The sequence below is a fragment of the Callospermophilus lateralis genome, unplaced genomic scaffold, assembly GCF_048772815.1.
Source record: "Callospermophilus lateralis isolate mCalLat2 unplaced genomic scaffold, mCalLat2.hap1 Scaffold_530, whole genome shotgun sequence".
Classification (NCBI taxonomy): Eukaryota; Metazoa; Chordata; class Mammalia; order Rodentia; family Sciuridae; genus Callospermophilus; species Callospermophilus lateralis.
Genome location: NW_027514463.1, coordinates 982,834 through 1,002,185, shown reverse-complemented (window position 1 = coordinate 1,002,185; position 19,352 = coordinate 982,834). Strand labels below are relative to the sequence as shown.

The following is a 19,352-nucleotide window of genomic DNA, read 5'->3' as shown; positions in this document are numbered from 1 at the left end:
AATGTGCACCTGCCCCCAGGTACCCATTACAGGGAAAGGGGAAGCTGTGGGCCTGTGACATCTTCCCTCAGCTGGGAAGGGGGCTGAGTGTGGCCTATGGTTGGTTTTCAGATTCTCAGGGTGGGCTGTGGCCAGATAGTTGAGACATATATTTCTTCAGACATTTTGTTTTACACGTTTCTCATATTTTCCATGGAAATCTTTGCAACCTCTTTGGGAGACTGGGAGACTTCTGGGATAGAAATATCAGTTCATGATAATCAGAACCAGCATATGTGAAGAGAGAGCACTCCCCGGGCACTGTGTGCTGGCTAGAGCCCACTGGTTTCTCTGGGCACTGCTTTGTGTCTCACTGCAGTGAAAATGATTGAAGATGATCTCCAGAGATCTCAGTGGGATGTCCAATGAGACTTTTAATCCAGCCTTGACTGGACTGTCATGGGCAGAGACAAAAGGCATCAGTCTGGGGTGATTTAGGTTTGTGCCTGTCATGAGACTGGAGACCAGATACTGCATAATGTCCCACCTAGCCTTGCCCCGTTGATGGTGAGGAAGGCTCTTCTCAGTGATATATAGTGTTAGGAGCACCAGAGGAAGGTCAGAAGGTCTGGGCATGTGACCTTTGACAAACCCATTAGCCTCTGGAGCCTAGTTTTCTCTTTTGTGTAAATGACCTTGGGGCTGGGATTGTAGCTCTGTGGTCAGGCACTTGCTTAGCCTATGTGAGTCCCTGGGTTTAATCCCCATCACTGAAAAATAAAATGCATTAGAAGTTTCTCTCCAGTTTGATCACAGGGTGATTAAAAGGATCAAATGAGATACCATGTACAAACCAACTAAAAGCTGTAAACAGCCATATAAATATATGAGACTATAATTATGATGATGATTCTATTTTGCTGATCACAAGAGCAATACATTCCTTGTAGAAATTATAGAAGTATACTAGGAAGAAAGTAAAAAGCAGTGATCATCTTCTATGGGCAATGTCTACACTGGACCATTTTGCAGGGCTGCATGGAATGTGCAGGAAGGTGATCCAAGAGGCATGAGATTCCTGAAAGCCAGAGACACGGGGCAGGCGAGGGAGAACAGACTCCCTCAGCTTTTGTTATATGTAAATGTCTTAATTTATTCCTTACTTCTAAAGGACAGTTTTGCCAAATATAGGATTCTAGGTTGACAGTTTTTTTTTTCTTTTTAATACTTTCAATATATTAGCTTACTTGTCCTCTCCAAAGTTCTGATGAGAAATCTGCCAATAACCTTCCTGAGGATACCTGGTATGTGACAAATCAATTCTCTTGTTGCTTTTGAGATCCTCTGTTCTTCAGAAGTTTTGTTACAGAGTGCCTTGATGTTAGTCTCTTTATGTTCATCTTCTTAGAGTTTAGTAAGCTTTTTGAATGTTTTTATTCATGCCTCTAATCAAATTTGTGAAGTTTCTTCAAACATTCTTTCTGTGCCCCCTCTAGTCTCCCTGAAAACACCTGATGCTGTCCCATAGCTCTGACAGGCTCTGTTCACTTTTAATGTTTTTTCCTTCTGGTCTTCAGACTTAATAATTTTGACTGTCCTTTCTTCTAGTTCACTGATTTTGTTTTTCTGCTGGCTCAAGTCTGCCTTTCATTTTCTCTAGTGAATTTTTCATTTTAGTTGTATTTTTTCAGCTTCAGAATTTCTATGTTTTCTTTCTCTTTACTGATATTTCCATTTTGTTCATACATCATTTGCTTGAATTTATCCACATCTTCCTTTACTTTTTTGAGCAACTTAAGACAGTTGCCTTTTGGGCTGGGGCTGGAGCTCAGGGTAGAGCACTTGCCTAGTATGTGTGAGGCCCTGGGTTCAATCCTCAGCACCACATAAAAATAAAATAAAGGTATTGTGTCCATATACTATTTAAAATAAGCCAGTTGCCATTTATTTATTTATTTACTTACTTTCTGTAGGGGGGATTGAATCTAGGGGCATTTTATCACTGAGCTACATCCCTAACCCTTTTTAATTTTGTTTTGTTTTGTTTTTTGAGACAGGTTCTCACTAAGCTGCTTAGAGCATCATTAAGTTGCTGAGGCTGGCTTCGAACTTGCTATCCTTCCATCTTAGCCTCCCAAATTGTTGGGATTACAGGGACATGCCACCATGCCCAGCATGAACATTTTTAAGACTGCTGTTTTAAACTCTTTGTCTAATAGATCTGCCATCAACCTTTTTTCAAAGATACTTTTGTTGTTGTTGTTGTTGTTGAATGGTCTTCACTTTTCTACTTCTTTATGTAATTTGTGATTCTCTTTATTGTTGTTGGGAATGATATCTGAATCAAACAATGCCATAACACTAAAAAGCAGATCCTTTTCCTTCCTCAGAATTTGCTAGAAGTATTTGTTATCATTTTAATTTTACTCTATTCTATTTTTCTTATTTTTTGTATGTTATCTCTAGGCCAAGAATCAGCTTGAGGTGTAAATTTAAGGTCTTCTCAGGTCTTTCTGGAGCCTATGCCTTTTCTCTTGAACATTCATGGTGGTTACTTCCTAATTTCCCCTACATGTGAAGTTGCTTTCAAACAGCTTGGTCTTTAACGTTTGGCTTACAAAAGTAGAAACAGTAAAATGAAGGGAAGAAAAAAAGTTCTCCTGGAGGTTGCTTCAGCCAGAAGGAGAGAGATCTGCAGTGGTGGGAAGAGGTGCAGGGGGGGATGCCACCTCTTTACCTGCACCCATGTTTCCAGAAGCAGCAGTGGGCAATTAAAGCCCAGATCCCCAACGTGTGGAGGATGGGGATATTTTTTTCCCTTTTCCCTTCTTGGCTCCCCCAAATTGTGTGCAAGTTACTCCAAGAACACATGCATAGCTGCCTGCCATGGGGCTGGTTGGGGGGATGCTCAGCAGCTACTGGTACAAGCTGAAATCGCCTAAAATCAATTCTGATTTATTCTCCAAGCATCCCCTGGGTCTTGCAAGCCTTCAATGGACCCCAGAGTTCTACACAGTTCCATACAAAATACAATAAATGGGTTTTGCCAGTGCAATTGTTGTTCAGGTGGGGAGACAGATTCCTGGTGTGTCTTATCCTATCATCCTCTCAGAATCCCCTCCACCTAGTAACAATTCTGTGCATATTCTTCCTCTCTTCTTTCTTTTTTATGTGCATATCCTTCTTTAACTACAATTGTATACCTGTTTTGAACCTATGATCATCTGAGAATGGATATTGCTATTCCTGGGTTAGCTGAGGTTAGAGAAGGGAAATGCTTGTTTGCCAGAGGAAGTACCTACCACCTGTCCCAGGGACTATCCTGGCTTTTGGGAATCGAGGCCCTTGCTTCTTAGGTCACTGTGGGATGGCCCAGTGTACCAGCAAGCCAGTCTGTTGTCTGTCACACAGAACCCTGAAACAGGACGAGGCCAGAGTAGGACTGTACATGTTTTCAAAGAAACAAAGGACTTTTAAACCTGAGACTTCATTTTGTACAGTGAGAGATGTCACCTCTGCCCAGGTTAGAAGACACTTCTAAGTTGCATGGGGTGCGAGCAAGGGCATTTCTTCCAAGACTGTCTTAGCGCAAAAGCACCCGTGTGGTCTCCCTCTTGGCCTTGTCAATTTCCTGTAGCAAAAGAACTTGGCTTGTGAGTCAATCTGGCCAAAATCAATAATAATATCGATGGAGGAAAAAGCTCTAAGGGCACCAAAAGGAGCCATGTATTCTACAGGTGAGAGAGAACACTGAATTAGATTTTATAAATGCTACAGGGTTTTTCTCACAGGTTTCTTAAACTATGCTACTCAGGGAAAAATGGGCAGGGACTGGGGGTGATGACAGCAGAATGAGTCCAAAGGGGGTTCTGAGTGGCTCAACTTGTTTCTGCATGTTGTAGTGATTCTAGGGGCCCTTTCCATGCTTCAGCTCTTGAATTCTAAGTGTTCCATTCTGGCTTGAAACAAAGCCACACCAAAATGGCTTTCCAAAAAGAAAACGAGTGTGAGGAAGGCTGCCCAGCTGTTGAGCCTTTCCGTGCTCCCCAGGAGAATCTCTTTGAGGGCTATTTCTGAGCATTTCTGCCTTTGATGTCATCCGGGCTCTGTCCAGCTGCCTCTGTCTGGAGCGAGGGACCAGGTGTGCGGCCTGAGAGAAACAAAGAAGATCTCATCATTGATTGGACCGGGGAAGGTTGTGCCCACTCCACCAAGAAACCCGCTCAGCCAGCACTTCCACACCAGAAAGGAACCCAGGGCAAGGTGAGCCTGGAAACCTGAGACCACTAGGCTCCTGGCCCTGGACTGTGTTTCCGCCCCACGGTTAAAGCCACAGACCACAGACACAGGGTCATCATGTCCATGATGCAAGGACAGCATCTTGTGAGGCCCATCATTTTTAAGCTTTTTAACGCTTCCTGACTCATGGCTCACCACAACCTTCAGCTACACCCTTCTACAGTGTACCAGGCACCATGCCAGGGTCAGTTAGATCCATGTCCCAAAGTCCCCAGGACAGTCCAGGTTGCTGTGCTACTTAAAAAACAGCATGAAATAAAGAAACAATGATCACAAATTATTTATAATATTGAAAAACTGATAATAACCTGTGTTCAACCAAAGGTTCTAGGTAATCTAGAGTTCAGTATCATATAATGGTGTATGAAGCAGATGTCTTTTTAAAAAGTCTTGATTTGGAGGAACTAAATCGTATAAAATAGAACAGTGTTGATTATTTTTAAAATTCACTAAAAACACAGTTAATAATTGGAAATGTTTCCTCTTGAGTAGAATTATTATTTTTTAAAATTCCTGTGAATAAATACTTCTGAAGTTTTCTACCATGAGCATATATAAACCATTGGGACAACTTTGTATGGTACAGTTTTAAAAATGAACTATCACTCAGAAGGGTCTCTGAAACTTAACAAAACATTAATAAATGGGCACTGTAACTTTCATTAAAACATTTTTTTTAAATTAATGAGTGCACTGAGTTTAGAATAAAGATATTTTGGAGCAAATGATGCAGGGAATCTAGGATTTTTGAGACAGTTTGAGTAAAAGTAAAAAGGTACTGACAGCCCCTGATCTGATTCCCTGTGAGAAGACAGCCTTGGGAATGACTGTTTTTAAATTTCAGAAACTCCTGTCCACTACAGAAAAATCTTCTAGGTCTGGGTTTCACAATTCAGGCTTTATTAACATTTTGGGCTCTACAATTCCTTGTGGTGAGGCCATCCTCTGTGCTGTAGAACATTTAACAGCAGAACTGGTCTCTCTGTTACTAGGTGCCAGTCACACTCCTGTCCCAGGCCCATGCCCAATTGTTAACTCAAACCCGGACTCTAGACATGGTTGACTGGTCCCTGGGGGCCAACATCTCCCCATTTGAAGACCATTAGGTAATAAAACAGGCTTCCCCAGGTAAACAGCTTTTCCTAGTTTTGTTACAGATGCCTGGAAACAAGAGCAGAGAGGTTAAAGGATAATCAGTGAGTTCTCCATAAAATAGAAAGGACAACTCTGGCCTTAGTGCAAAGAGAAATTTCACTGGTGCCAGAAGTGAGTGGCGGGGACATCGACAGGGTTAGAGAGAGTGCTTTGGATTTAAAAATGGCTTTGAAGGGATTTCCCCTTTTAAAATGTCACTAGAACCTTCTGGAATTCATCAAATGGGGCCGTTCTGCAGAAACCGTCTATCACACCAGCTATTCCCCTTGGAAAGGTATTTTGCTGGGAGCCATCAGCCAAGTAGGTATGACAATCTCCTTGCCAGCTTACTCCCATGCTGTCTAGTGGAAGGACTTCTGAAAGGTGACCTTGCTCAAGGACCAGGGCGGTTTAGCATAATAGGAGATTAGGGTGTTCCCCCTTTAGAATAGGGCAGTTTAGCATAATAGGAGATTAGGGTGTTCCCCCTTTAGAATAGGGCGTATCCTGCTGCCTGGTTTCCTCTTGAGTTCTTAGGGTCAGACAATATATTTGGGAGACAGAAGCCCAGGAGTAGTGGATTTGGGAGAAGTGGATTTGGGCAGAGAACGTGGATTCCCCCAGAACATGTTTGTAGATGGGCGGTGTGAGTTCGGGAATAAAGAATTGCTGTTTGAATCTACAAGCTGTGTGGAGACTCGTGATTTGTGCCCAGCCAGAGACTGCAGCAGTATTTCATATTCATCCAAACTACAGTTTTCAAGCTTTTGGTTCAGGAGCTCAGAGTAAGAAATCTTTTTACACCTCTTCCCCATCTCCATCCAGCCCCTACTGCACTGGCAGAGCCCACAGAATGAACGCTGCTGCCTTTGCTGCGATCTCCTGCAAACAGAGGGCTCTGCTTCCCTGCTAATGCAGCTGTGGCCCTGAGGAACACTTGAACAGCAGTCCTGGTGCACACTCCTCTGCATTATGAGATTGAAAGAGGAATGTCTATGCTGGGGCTGACAGAGCAGGACCCAGGGCCAAGCTGGCTTTCAGCCTTGTTTTTCTTCATGAGCAAACCAAGCTCACCTTGTATCTTTCTCCAGCCATAGCCACATTTTCATATTAGGAAAAAGAAAATCCATTCTGTAGCTAAGTGACATGAGGATAGATATGTAGGACTTGGAGAGTGTTTCGAAAGGATTTAGAAATTTGGCTGGCCATTAAGGCAGGGCCTCCTGGGGAATTCTTCTACCAGCCTTAGAGTGTAATTCATGGGAGTTGGAAGGTGGGCTTGGGAGAGGCAGACTCATGTGAAGAGCAGACCTAACCATCAGTGCAGGGCCAACAGTCTGCCCAACTTCAGTCCACCATGGCAGGAAAGTGAGGAGGCAGTGGGCCGAGATGCAAAGATCACTCTGGATGTGGAGCAGAGACCTGAACTATCCCTGACCAGAGCAGCAGAGGCAAGCCACTGTACTCTGCCTTGGTTTCTCCAGCTGTACATGAAGCCGGATGACCCACAAAGGACCTTCTCGTAATCTCTAAGTGAAGAGAATGACAGGTTCCATTGGATCTAAACCGTCCATCTGTTTTTTTCTCTCCTTCCACTGTCACTGCCATCATAGAACTGGTGGGCACAGGAGACTCATCATCCCTTTGAGCACATCTCTGGACTAAGCCCAAGCTAAGAGAGGTCACCCTACATGCCATATGCCTCCCTTCCCTCACAGGTACATGGACCTATGGGTGGGCTAATCTTCTCTCTCCCAAAAATTTGCAATCTAAAAGTTTCAATGATTACTAAAAGCAGTATTCATTTACCAAAAGAATTTAGACAACACAGACAAGCACTGAGTGACAATCACTTCATATTTTGGTGTATTTCTAATCTCTTCCTCTAATTGATGAAATTCTCTTTTTCTCCCTCAACACACGAGTTAATTTAATTTAATTTATTTTTAATTTAAATCATAAACAGGACTCAGAGCCACACAATGGTAATCCCAGTAGTTCAGGAGGCTGAGGCAGGAGGATCCCAAGTTCAAAGCCACAGCAATTTAGTGAGGCCCTAAGCAACTCAGAGAGACCCTGTCTCAAAATTAAAAAAAAAAGGCTGGGGATGTGGCAGCTCAGTGGTTAAGCATCCCTGGGTTTAATCCCAGAACAACAACAACAACAACAAAAAATAAATCGTATTTATTTTTTGTGTACTTTTTTGGTATTATTTTATTCATTCAAGAGGGTGTTGAATTTTCTCAATGTGCTAAATATTTGGTAACATTGTTTTAATGTTTTCATGGTGTTCCATCTTGTGACTCTGCTTTAATTTTTAAACTCCATTGAAGGAGATTTGTGATATTTCCAATTTTTTTTTATTCTGTAAATGGTTGAGCAACGTATACATGAGTGAGCCTTTTTATTCAACAAGTATTTACTGAGTGCATGCCTGACTCCATTCTGAGAGCTGGAGATGGGCTAGTGCATAAAATTGGTGCCTTCTCTGCCATTCAAGTCTTACCAAGTATGGGGGAAGACAGACAAGGGGCAGGTAAACACATCACATGTCAGCAGGTGATAAATACCTTGAAGACTATTAAAAAACAGTGTGAAAAGAATAAAAATTGATGAGCCAGAGAGACCTACACTTTTACATCACTCAAGGATTGTCTGATAAGGTACTGCTGTGTACTGAACTGTGTCCCCCCTTCTCAAATTCATATGTGGAAATCTCAATACTAGTGTGATGGTATTGGCAGATGTGCTTTTGGGAGGTGATCAGGGTTATATGAGGTCATGTGGGTGGGTCCCCTGATGGGATTAGTGTCCTCATACTAGAAAGTGGTTCTTCCTCTTTGCCATGTCAGTACAGTGAGAAGGTGGCTCTCAAACTCTTTGACAGAGTTTCCTCTGTCAAAGCAGGAAACTGAATCAGACAGCACCTAATCTTTTCAGCTTCTAGACTGTGAGAAAATACATGTCTGTTAAGCCAGCCAGTCTATGGTATTTTGTTTTGGCAGCCTGAGCTGATAGACAGGTAACATTTGATCCACAGGAAGTAGAGAATGAGTCTGTGGCTATCTGAGGAAAATGTCTCATACCTAAGGAAAAGCAGATGCAAAGAACCCAGAGGCAGAATTGTGCTTTGAATGTTCTAGAAATTGAGGTGGTGTTAGAGCAAGTAAGGTGGCAGGAGAGTGGTTCAAGAGGAGAGGGACAGTTTATGTAGGTCTTATGAACCATGATAAAAATTTCTCATTGATTTGGAGCAAGATGAGAATTTACTGGAGGCTCTGGGGCAGAGGGCAGCTTGGCTGGGCTTGGGCTTTACCCACATCACTTGTGCTACAGTGGGAAGCAAGGAAGCCTATTAACAGGTTCCTGAGGTAATTTGGAAAAGAAATGCTTAGGTCAGGGTTGGGGTGGAAGAAGAGGTGAGAGAGATCAGATTCTAGATGCATTTCACTGGAAGATGCCCTAGAGTTTACTGCTAAGTTGAATGTGGGAGAAGAGAAAGAAGCTGAAGATGATTCTGAGGTTTTTGGTATTAAAAAATAATGGAGGAGCCTCAGAGTTCAGGGGAAGTAGAAAGGAGAAGGAGAACTGTTGAAACATCTTAAGTGGGAGAAGAGCTTTGGAAGACGGGGTTGTACACTACCCTGATGCCTCTGATTTGGCAAGGGGGAGTTCCACTGGTGGCCTTGATAGCAGCTCTTGCCATGGTAGGGAGGGGAGAAGGACCGAGAGGACTCAGCAGGAGAGAGAACAGGAGGAGAGGAAGTGAGACAGGGAGACATGCTGGCTCTAAGAAGAGCAGAGAAGGCTCAGGGAAAGAGTAGATTAAGGGACAGATTTTACAGACATCAAAGCACCTTTGCAGATTTAGAGAAATAAAGAAATGCCCAGGAGAGGCAGAAGTTGTGGTGAAGGAGTAGGAGGCTGGAAGACAGTTTATGAAGGGCTGTGGTTGACAGTAACTAAAAAAGCTCACTGGGGCAGAGGGTCCTGCCCAACCTCCCACCACAAAGGCAGAAATAATTACTCTCCCCCTGAGGTGTGCTTTTTCTATGAATTCTCTCAGCTTTGGAACATCTCATCCTTTAATTTCCGTGACATGATCCACCCTATACTGCTAAAGTCATTGCAGTGCCTAGCGGAGAAGTTGCACAGCTCCTGGAAATAATGGTGGCCAAGTTTTACTTTAAACATAAAATAATTCTTTTCAAGGAGGAGTTGAACTTCAATGAGATACCACTTTGCACTCACTAGACAGTCTACTATGAAATGAAATTAAAATTTAAAACTGAAAAATCAGGGTTGATAAGGACGGAGAAAAACTGGAACCCTTATGTGCTTTTGGTGAAAATGTAAACTGGTGGAGCTGCTATGGGAACTGGTATGGAGGTTCGTCAACCAATTAAAAATAGAAATTACCATACAACCCAGCCATTCTACTTTAAGATATATACCCTCAGAGAATTTGAAATCAGGTGTTGGGAGCTGCCACATAGGAGCTGAGCGCCCCCTAGTGTTGATTGATAGGAATGTAGAGAGATGTGGCAAGTGGCCATGGGCTGTGTGTATGAGCTGTGAGCATTTTCAACACACAAGCAGACTGGACTGACTATGCAGCTCTGTCTGGGCTGTGCACAGATGTGTCCCTTTCACTTGTTCTGCCTTTGATTATCACACAGCACATGAGATAGGTGTGGTCTTTCAAGATGTCAGTCAACCTGTTGACCTGGGAGATGTCGCAAAGCTAGATTAAGCCCCCTGAAACCTGACCCCTTGCTTCATTTGAATGGATTCTTCCCAATAAAACTGGGTTCAAGGTGTGCTCTTTCTCTTTCTTGCCAGCCTTGCCTCCTTTGTGGGAACTAGGTCAGAAGAGTCATCATAAAACCCAAAGAAAAAGGTATTTCTGTGTCATTATTTTATGCCAGCCCAATTCACGTGGAGTGACCCTGACTGGTTTAGTTGTATGCCATGACAATCAGAGTCTTAAGGAGACATTTGTATACCTCTGTTCATAGCAGTTAATATTTTCAGTCGCTAAAATGTGGCAGAACCCAATCATCCAGTGAATAGATAAGTAAAATGTGGTATTTGTGTTTGTATGTGTGTGTATGTATACATACATATATCATGGAACATTACTCTGCCTTAAAAAGGAAGGACATTCTGACATAAATTACATAGATGAAATTTGAGGACATCATGCTAAGTGAAATCAGCCTGTAACAAAAAGCAAATTGTGTATGGTTCTGCTTATAGGAAGTACTTAGAGTATTCAAAATCATAGAGACAGAAAGTAGAATGGTGCTTGCCAGGAGCCAGGGGGAGAGGGAAACATGGAGTTATTAATCCATGGGTGTAGAGTTTTGGTTTTACAAGATGAAAAGTATCCTGGAGTTTGAAACATCTTCACCACCTCAAAAGGAAACTCCACACCCATTAGCCATCATTCCCCATTTTCCAACACTAAGTCCCTGGAATTCCTAATCTAACTTTATGACTCTATGGATTTGCCTATTTTGGACATTTCATATAAATGGTATCCTACAACTGTGATTGTCCTATTTGGTTTCTTTAACTTAGCATGATGTTTTCAAGCATCATTCATGCCCTAGCAGGTCTCTGTACTTCATTCCTTTTTATTGCTAAATCATATCTCATTACAGGATGATCATGCATTGTCCATCAATTCATCAGTAATTTCCACTTTTTGGTGATTGTGAATTATGCCACTATGAATGTTTCTGCACAGCATTCATAGTGTAGTGTTTTGTTTGAAGACTAGCTTAAAATTCTTTTGGGTCTATATCCAGGAGAGGAATTGATGGGTCATGCTATAGGTTGGATCTGGAAAGTCCCCCAAAGGCCCATGTCTTCAAGGCTTGGTCCTCAGTCTGTGGTGCTCTTATGGTTTGGTGGAGACCTTTAAGGGGTAGAATCTAGTGGGAAGTCTTAGGTCATGGGGGTATACACTTAAAGGGGACTATGGACCCTAGTCTTGTTCTCTCTTTTGATCCCTGGCTGCCCCAAGATTTGCTCCACCATCTGCACAACATACTGCCTTACCACGAACCCAAAAGCATGGGCCAGTCAACAACCATGGGCTGAAACCTCTGAAAATGTAAGCCAAATAATCTTTTCTCTCTTTAATCGATTATTTTGGTTATTGTATTACAGTAAAGGAAGAGTGACTAACACAGGTCATATGTTTTATATTTAAATCATTGAAGAACCTAATGCATCACTAAAATATTTAAATAACTAGACAAAATCATCTTAACAATGGGAAAAAATAGTCATTAATTGCAGAACAGAGACAGCAAATACAGCCATTGGAAAAGCTAAATATTAGGGCATTTGTGTACTCTGGTATGTGTGTACTTTAGCATGCATGTGTTCTAGAAGAAAGGGGAGAGAAAACAAGCAGGATGAGACAGAGTGAGCACTGCCACGCCTGAGCATGAGAACCCATGTGTCTCATAGAAACAACACTGACTCCTGGACCATGAAGACTCCCATATCTTGGGGAACCAGTTCAATAGTGAGGAGAGAAAAACTGTATGGAGAAATGTGATCACACAAACATCATTAACAAGGCTCTCCCCTGTGATTCACAAGAATGGCAAGAATATGCTCATTTAATTTTGAGAGAATCTCCTGAAGTATTTCATGTCCACTGATGCCACGTCAATCGAAAATAGTTACCTTATTTTTGAAATTGCGATTTCACTTTCTTGTCTGTAAGATGTCAGTTCATTTAGCAGACATTTTTTTTCTGTTCCTTTCTGAGCAGCAGGGGATTACTTTTGAGGTGGGCACTTATGCAAACATTTCTTTTGCAATGGAGCATAGAGCACAGACTGTCAGCTGTGCCCTGCTGGGCAGGGTGAGTGGGGCTCAGGACTGTAGCTCTCCAATTCTCAGGCACCATGGGCAGTATGAAGTCTACCATTGCCAACTTCCTAAGTCATGCCCAACAAGAAAGGGAATCCCTAAGTCTTCATCTGATACCTTTTTTCCCCACCAGATTATTATGCTTATTTTACAAATGAGCAAAGGGATATTACTGAGTGACACTTCCCAACTTGTCACCTATGGCAGCCTGTGTAGCCTTACTCAATCAGACACCTTATGCCTAAAGTACCATGGGGGATTTATGGTTCCTAAATGCACCATGCTATCATGCTCTCTCCTGGGCATATGTAAACAGTGTCCTCTCTCTAGGCCACTGTGACCACACCTTCTACTCCTTCCCCTTAATGCCCCTAACACTCCAGTCATTAAGACATTGTCATGTACAGCGGCTAACTTCTCACTCATCTTTCAGGAGTGTGCATGGCGGAGGGTGATGTGGGGACCTTGCTTCTTACTCTGCAGCCTTTGGTGTCTGCAGGGTGCCTGTTGTGCAAGGGCAGTGTGGACACATTTGCTGAACTTAGCAGGAACGTGAGACCAGTGCAGCACCTGCCTCCTCCAACTGCTGGCTCTTCAGTCTTTTTTTTTTTTTTTTTAAGAGAGAGAGAGAATTTCAATTTTTATTTTTTAGTTTTTTCGGCAGACACAACATCTTTGTTTGTATATGGTGCTGAGGATCAAACCCGGGCCACACGCATGCCAGGTGAGCCCCTCTTCAGTCTTTTTAAAACCTAAAGGGATGTGATTTCTCCCCCATCCGCCTTTATAACAATCCACTCCCTTTCTCTCAAGTCAGAAAAATGGTATTTACCTGTGATTAAAAGAGGTCACAAGGCCCCTCTCTCTGACAGGCAGTCCCACAGCCAGAAAAGGGAACTCTGTCCTGGCTGGTGCTGAGAGCCCTCTGCCCTGACTAGAGCAGGCTGAGCACCTCTGCTCCTCTGCAGAAGGGACCTCACCAAGGCCCCTCTGAGAGGACAGGGCCACTGAACCTGGTCCCCGATTCCTGGTCTCAAGCTAGCCTTGGACTCTGATGACTTTTCATTAGGGTGCTCAGGTGAGTGGGACAGGGTCCTTACTTAGGCAACAGGGTAGGCACACATCCAACTCTCACCCCATACTGTTGAATCTGCTGCCTCCTGCCACCCCCTCGTCCAGTCCAGCTGGCTCAGCACCACACAAGAATTGGCTCAGTTTAACCAGCAAGCAGCGACAGTGTGGTAGTACCCCACCCTTGCTTTTCTCTCACTTTCCTGCTGTTTCAGCCTCAGTCTCCTCCTCTCTTCTCAAGGCTGAACAGGTGAGCTGAGTTAAAGCCTCTCTTGGAGCCTGACCACACTGTTCAGTCAGCAGGAGGCCTTCTCCTGGCTGAGTCTCAACCTAGACTGTACACCAGAATCACCTGGCAGCTTTCAAAAATAGTGACATCTGGGTCCCACCCTGGCTATTTTGATGAGAGGCAGCGTGGAGTTCAGGACTTTTAAAAACTCCTAGGTCATTCCAGTAGGTAGCCAGCCATGGTTGAGAACCACTGGCCTAAGGATATTTTCCATTGCATGATTTGTCAGAATTCTGAATTGGGGGGAATTCTATTTCTTTCCAAGTTCAGTCCCTGTATCCCATTTCAGTGTTCTTTGTGGGCGTTCAGCTCTCTAGCCAAAAGTCCCAGGAGGAAAGGGATATGTGGTAAATTTAGGCATCCAAATCTGATGCCAGTTAACCCTGGTGTTGTGCAAAAAATAAAAATAAAAACAAAATCTCCAAATGAACTCTTATGTGCAAAGACAAATACATGTTCTGATTAAGTATAAACACACTGTATCCTTGCAGCAGGACAGTAAAATCATGATGTCACCCTTCAGGCAGTTTCTGGTCAATCAATGCACACTGAGCACCTACTTTAGGAGTGTCAGGAAAAGCCAGAAGTCTTGTCAAGTTAGTACTTACTTCGGGGGACCTTGCTGGGGTAAAACTTCTGGCATGGTTTGTATTCATCCGGAGGGGGAAAATCTTCCACAGAATGGAACATGAATTTAGACTAGAAGTCATCTGCACATGTGGGAAATGGTAAAGTTTAGTTGGGTTATGGCAGGTCCCACGTTGGATCGCTCCAGGAGAACACATGTCACTCTAAGCAAATGCACTGTGTTCTGCTTGCCTGTTCTGTGCAAAGGTGTTGATGGAAGGGCTATTCACCCCAAGACATCCATCCACCTTTCAAGTTTTACTGCTTGGCTGGGAGGAGGGGAAGTAGAGTGAGATCAGCAGTGATTTCCCATCACCCACCAAACTACTCCAACCAACATCTTAAGGAAGCTCCTAAGGGAGCAGAAGTGAGCTCCTGGGGAGAAAAGAGGAGTGGTCCAGTCTCCCTTTCCTGGGCTGACTCCTGTCTTTTGAGCTGGGTCTTATGTCTGACCATAGCCTAGCACACAGAAGGGGGGCAGAGGTGTTGCAGTCACATCCAACTCCAGGTGCCTTTAACTTCCTACCTCCATAGTCCATAGTTTTGCTCCAATTGTCCCCCTACCTCGTGGGCCTTCCACCCACTCCTTGCCCTTATCCAAATCACTCTGGTCTCTCTGGCACTCTGGTCTCTATGGAGAGAGACAGACATAAACACAAAGAGAATTTAAATACTGGTTTTCTTTTGGTTCTCTAGTGTGAGTCAGAAGTCTAAGAGTAGGCCCTGGAACTATCCAGAAAGTGGTGAAAGAAACCCTATTTCACAGGCTCTGTAGGCTGTCCTGTATTTGTGTGAGCCAACAGTTCACTGGGAAGCATGTAAGCTCTCTCCAGGAGCCAGGAGGAATCACCTCCTCACTGGCACAGTCCCCCATGTGTGCACCTGCTTACCAGTGATGTGCATGCTTACATTCCGCAGCTGACCTCCGGGCTGCTGGGTGGGGGTCCAGGCAGGGTTCTTCTGGCTCTTGCTTGAAATCTCTGTGGTGGGTGATCTTGCAGGAGGTGCTGGAGGTGGATTTAGCTTTCCCCCACTGGTCCCTTATGGGGAAGATGACAGGGCATTCAGAGTTAGGAATGGGGACAGTGACGTTATAACTCTATGTGAGAGATTAGATGTTTAGATTTCTGGATATAATATGATATAGTGATTAAAAGGGCAACTGCTTCAGCCAAACTGAGAATGAATCACATTTCTTTCATTGGGACAAATAACAGGTTCTTTGTGCCTTAGTTTTCTTACCCAAAAATGGGAATAATAGGACACATACCTCCTAGGGTTGAGAGGACTAAATGAGTTGATTTCAGTCAAGTGGAATACAGTAAGTGCTTGACAGTTGTGATAATATTAATGATGACCCTCATTAAAAGATGGTATAGCTCTCTGGGCATGGTAGGGCATGCCTGTAATCCCAGTGGCTTGAGAGACTGAGTCAGGAGGATTGTGTGTTCAAAGCCAGCCTCAGGAAAAGCAATATGTTAAGCAACTCAGCAAGACCCTGTTTCTAAATAAAATACAAAATAGGACTGGAGATGTGGCTCAGTGGTTGAGTGCCTCTGAGTTCAATCCCAAGTAACTCCCCCCCAAGAAAGATGGTACAGCTCAAGGAATAGCCCCACTGCAGAGTGATAGGAACAGCAAAGGTAGTTGCTAGGTGAGGGCCCAGAGGGAGGCCAGAGGAATGGGTCGTAGGGGCATGTTCCTTCCCTCAAATTCTGCTCCCACTGAGTTCTGCTCCCACCAGCTCTTCTGCATTGCAATCTGCTTATTCTCCTTCAGTTCCAACTTAGATCCTTCCCGACCACCAAGGCCCAACTCAAATCCAACCTACACCCTCAAGCCTTCCCTGGTCAATGGCCAGAGGCTCCTCCCTCCTCCCCCTGTGCTATTCTGTGTGACCCTTGGCAGTCGACAGCCCAGTGTCCTGGCTCCTCACTACAGGTACCCCACTGCTGCTTATTCCTCAATGACATTGCCTCCATCACTCTGCCGGTACACCACCATTCCCTGTGCTACTTGCTTACAATTACAACTTCTTTCCCTTCTCCCAAGTTGAGCTGAAGTAGAAGTTACCCCTATTTTATATGTGAAATCAAGTTTCACATCCAAAGACACCAAGGGAGAGGCCAGGCAACCCTTCTGGAGCAGGTGGGGGTTCCAGCAGCAGCAGCAGCAGAGTGGTGCCCTCTGAGCTCCTGCTTTCCCTGCAGGGTCTGCCCAAAGAGACTGTCTCAGGCTTCTTTCTCTCACTCTTCTCTTCCTCGGCACCTAGGAGTTATTTGATCACACAAGGAGACTAAAGGGCTAAAGAGACTGCTGATCCTCCTCTTGATGGGAACTTGCCCCTCCTTGTGGGAAAGGAGAAGGAAGGAAGGAAAATACAGGCTCCTGCCCCAGCCACGCACAGGCCCTCACCGCATAGTCACAGCACTGCCCTGTGAAAGGTGCTTTCGTTATTCCTATTTGTCAGAGTAAATTAAAAAAAAAAAAAAAAAAACAAGATAAAACAAAACAAAACAAAAAAGCAAACAAGCAACTGGCATCAGATTACACAGGAGTATGCAGGGAACACAGGATCTGAACTCAAATCTCTCCAAATCCAAAACGTGCTTTTCTTTCCACTCCATCATGGACATTTAAAAACACAGATACCAGTGGTGCTCACCACTCACAATGTCGGGCCTCCTGGTGACCAGTCAGTTGAAAGAAGAATGATTAAAAACTTATCTCTTCTGATCAACAGTCTTAAAAATACCCTTGCCCTCTGTGCTAGGAATTCTCTCTTAGGAACCTATCATTTAAAAAAATATCCAAAGTAGGGCTGGGGTTGTGGCTTAGTGGTAGAGTGCTTGCCTTGCTTGTGTGAACCACTGGGTTTAATCGTCAGCACCACATAAGAAAAAAAATAAATTAATTAAAAAAAAATATATCCAAAGTATGGACTAAAATCTCTATAAAAGTATTTCCTACACTGTTATTCATAATAACAAAAACAGGGAATCAAATATATGTACATATTATCATTTTAATTTACTTATACATTTTAATAATTTGACAAAACTGCTTTTAGTATAGTATTAAATAAAAATACAAAACTGTAAATACAAAATGGTATTAAGCATGTCAATGTACATGTATTCAGAAAAAAAAATGAAAATGACATCCAAATGACAGTTTTCATCTCTAGGCGATATTATTTATATTTGCTCCACAATAAGCTGGCATTGTTTTTAATTTAAGGAAATACATTTAAGAAACTTTCTGCATCAAAAGATTTACTGACAGAACAAAAAATATGTGCATGGATATGTGTGTGGGGGAGTTGTATATGTGTTAAGTGTGTATGTATATGGGTGTGTGTTTGGAGTACGCATTTATTAGGGTGTTTGTGTGTAAGGCTGAGAGAGTGCTTGTAATTGTGTTTGAGTTGTGTGTGTAAATGCAGGTGTGTGTGTGGATGTGTGATGGTACCTTTTGTGTGGAAAGGCATCAACAGTGCATGAAGTCTACCACTACAGGGACCAGTGAAGTAAGTCAGGAGCCATCAACACTCAATTCACAATCCTCTCTGCTCTGTAAGTGAAGAATTATTTTTGCTTTTTGGCTAAAGATACAGGTCCTGTTTTCTTCAGTCAGCTGAGAACCTGCCAAAAGGCAGACTGTGAATCCAATCTGCTGAGGGCCAGTAAAGATTCAGGCTGGGAGCCAGACTGGAATAATTCAGGAGAAGACTAAACCAGAGACCTGGGCTGGGAAACAAGCCCCACCCGAGGAGTAGATCTGGAGACAGAAAGTCCATAGTAAAAACAAAACTCTTCTCTAGAGCTCACTTGCTATTCCCTGTTCTAAGCACATCACGTACATCTTTACAACAACTCCAGGAGGTAGAAATATTGCTGTCCTCATCTTACAGAGAAGGACACACAGACAGTTAAGTGGCTGTCCAGGGTCCCAGCCAGTGATGGCAAGAGGATCATGGCCAGAATCCCTCCCTTACCTTCTGCAGGATCCGGGACAAGTCTCCCAGTTCCCCCTGGCCATTGGTTTGCGTCTCTAAAATGAAAACTTCCAACAATAAAGTCCCATAGAGGGACAAGGTTCTACCCAGAGGCACTGAGTAGCTCTAGACTAAAACAAGATTCTGAGATTGGAGCCATCCCACGGTTTGCACGGGGTTCTGCGGTCTGGGCTGCTTTACCTGGGCCTCTGCAGATCCTCCTCTTCTGCAGGAGCGGCTGAGGTCCCAGAGGGCCAGGTGGTGCGGGCAAGCCCTGCACCCTGGCCTTCTGCTGTTGGGCCTGGAAGTTGGGGGGCAGCGGGGGAGGGTTTTCGCTGCAGTTGTTAGCGCCTGGCAAGGGAGGCGCTGGCACTGAAGCCCTGGGCGAACAGGAAGCATACAGGGGGAGTGGGGGCGACGGAGGTGGCGGTGGCGGCGGGTCGGGGGGCTCTGGCACCTCTTGAGCGGGGCTGGCAGGCTCCTCATTGAGACCTGGATACCCACAGGGTGGGAGGAGAGGGAGAGGGGGCGTGATGGGCGGGAGGTGCAAGGGGGCCAGCTGAGGCCTCACTGCCTTGTCACTGAGTAGGGAGGCCAGGGGCAGAGGGGGTGGGGTCGGAGGAAGCGGTGGAGGTGGAGGCGGAGGAGGGCAGGGGACAGTGGGTGCAATGGCAGGAGAGCTCCCTTTGGTCGGTAGGCCCGTTGGGGACACCAGTGAGGCCTTGGTGGGGGAAGAAGGTGATAGAGGTGGAGGTAGGGGGTGAGGAGGTGGAGGTGGGGCGGGCACATTGGGGTGAAGAGGGGCTATCCTGGCAGCGTCTTGGGCCTCAAAGGCATTGCCTAGCCTGGAAGATGCAGGGGGGTTAAGCGGGCCACTAATGGTTTTGGTGGGAAGCCGGGGAGAAGGTGCTCTTGAACCAGAGGCCTGCCCTGTCTTGCCACCTAGAAATGAAACAAATTCTGGGTTAGCTCAACAACAGAGAAAGGAAGAAGCTAAAGCGCGTGGGTGGCACTTGGGACCAGCTGGATGAGCACCAAGGTCTTTCTGAGCATCAAGGAGCT

General features: G+C 44.4%; 1 pseudogene; it reads right to left on the bottom strand.

Moving 5' to 3' along the window:
• Positions 1–1,529: 1,529 nt before the first annotated feature.
• Positions 1,530–19,352, bottom strand: part of LOC143389297 (WAS/WASL-interacting protein family member 3-like) — a 39,024-nt pseudogene continuing 21,201 nt past the window's right edge.